Source organism: Balaenoptera ricei, chromosome 2 (assembly GCF_028023285.1).
Source record: "Balaenoptera ricei isolate mBalRic1 chromosome 2, mBalRic1.hap2, whole genome shotgun sequence".
Taxonomy (NCBI): Eukaryota; Metazoa; Chordata; class Mammalia; order Artiodactyla; family Balaenopteridae; genus Balaenoptera; species Balaenoptera ricei.
Window position 1 is genome coordinate 56,600,974 of NC_082640.1, and position 2,281 is coordinate 56,603,254.

Below are 2,281 nucleotides of genomic sequence, written 5' to 3' on the forward strand. Positions count from 1 at the left end.
CGTGGGAATGCCCTCAATGGGAAGTGTTGGGCTTCAGCAACCATGACACAGGTTGGAACCCCACAGCGGAAATTAGGCCACCTTCCCGGACACGTATAGGCAAGCTTCCAACTGGTAGGCTTTGCGGCCCTGACCACTGAGGAAACGCTCAAACGCTACACAGCCTCGTCCTAAGTGCCCTCCTCCTGCCTGCAGGGCGACTCGACTCTACTTGAAGCCACAGACATCATGTGAACACGGAGACACTGAACAGCAGGGAAGACACACCGCAAGCCTGTCTGCTTTGATGATGCCCACCCCACCCCACGCATCCTGGCAATTCCTCCACTGCCACGGCGACACTACCGAGGCACTCACAGTGATCAAAGGCACTGTCCCCGAGGACCACAGACAGACGTTCAACGGAAAACCTTTGCCACACGAGGGGACCTGGAAACTTGAAAGGGCACAGTGGCTGTCCACGACAGTGTGCCTGGCGTCGCAACAGTGCCCCCACCTCTGTCCCCCCAACGGACTGCTCCAGGTAAACCTCTGGCTGTTCGCAAGCCGAGTCATGCCCCCCCGGGAGAAGCACTTTCGCTTTGCACATTCCCAAACAAGGGAACAAAGCGGCCAAAGGGGATGTTCGCATAACTAAACATCCTCCAAGGAGGCCAGCAGAGACGCGTCACCATGTCAATCTTCTTTACGTCTCGCAAGACACCCTTTGGGTGTCTTTCCTCTGGCAATGGGATTCCAACTCTACACAGGTTACCTACCTCACCTCATCCACTTGAACTGCCAAAGCCATCCCGTCCATAGGCAGCTGATGCCAGCCCATCACGAACATGACACATCCTTGGGAAGCCGAGGCCAGCACCTGCAACCCAATTATGATAGCCTATTCCACGACATCACAAAGGACATGTCCTCATCTTCCCTTCCCTTCCTGTACGGGCCATCAGTGATCCACGCAGGTTTAAATTCAGCACTCATTCCTCTCCCCACTCCACGATGACCCACTTGGCATCAACACTGTGCCGGGAGTTAAAGTAGAGAAGCAAACAAGGGCAGCAGCGAGGCCTAATCCATCAGCCCCTTTCCGCCGATGCCCAACCGAGCTCACCCCCGCCCATTGCTCCAGCCTCACTAGGCACTCAAGAAGCTCACCGTGAAAAACGCAAGAACAGGGAGGGCCACAGGCCTGGCCTGAGGTTCCAGGCACCAACCAGGGACGCTTGCTCATTTTGGCTTCCAGAATCAACCCCCAAAATGGCATGCACGAAGCGTGATCCTGGCCAAAACTCACCTCCCAACTGCAAGCTAACTGGGCCTAGACCAGCACACACTCTGACTCTTAAGACCAGCAGGAGAGCCTGCCCCCTCGCATTCCCTCAACAGCCATTCAGCAGGGACCCGGGATTCACAGATAACACAGCTTATGTGCAGACACGGTCAACCCTCAGACAGGAGCCCCTCCAATACTGGAGTCCTTGGTGGTGTTTGCATGCATGTCAGCGGAAGACGCTGGCCCTCATTCCTAACTGTCCTCTCCCCCTGAGAGAGGAAACGTGCTGAACCTCAGTTTCGATGACGAGACGGTAGAGTGTTCTCATTCATTTGGCTCAGATTTTCCAAGGAATGCATGCAAGGGTGTCATCATCAATCCAAGCACATGCTGGGACGCTGCAGAACACAACCGGGGTCTGCACGGGACACTGTACAGGAGCCATGAGCCTGGGCTACCCCAAAAGCCTGGAGAATCCACAGCCCTCAGGCCACTCAGCAAGGGGAACAATCAATCCACTCTTGCAGCCATTGGGCCCGTCTGAGGAAAACCTAATATCTAACGGCACATCTTGGGGTGCTTGAATACCTACCATCCTGAGTTATCCACGACCACGCTCGGGGACATGGGCCCGCCTCACTTTTTCCAGTTCTTCTTAGCACCTCCAGTCATCAGAGCACACGAAGGTCTTCTTGTTTGTGCCGACGGCCAGCCTTTCCCAGCAACTGCACCTGAGAAGTGGACAGAAATCACCGAGGCTTCATAAGTGGACTGGTGTCCTCACAGGACATGATCCATAAAAACAGTTACCTGGCCTTGAGCTCTGAAACTGCTTCCCAAGGACCTCTAACCCTTACCGAGAATTGACTGCATGTCTGATAGTACGACTGCAGGAAGTTAGGCACATATGTTGGCCGGTGTCTGAGAGGCTGTATGTGTGTGTTCACGCGTGTGCGCATGTGTGACTGTGACTACGCATGCGGACGTGCTTGTGGGTTTCTCTGTGTGCCGCTG

General features: G+C 54.9%; 1 non-coding gene across 1 annotated transcript; it reads right to left on the bottom strand.

The window, feature by feature from the left end:
- Nucleotides 1-1,555: 1,555 nt before the first annotated feature.
- Nucleotides 1,556-1,648, bottom strand: LOC132361148 (small nucleolar RNA SNORD116). Its single transcript, XR_009501459.1, has one exon. It is a non-coding gene; the product is annotated as a small nucleolar RNA SNORD116 (small nucleolar RNA).
- Nucleotides 1,649-2,281: the final 633 nt, after the last annotated feature.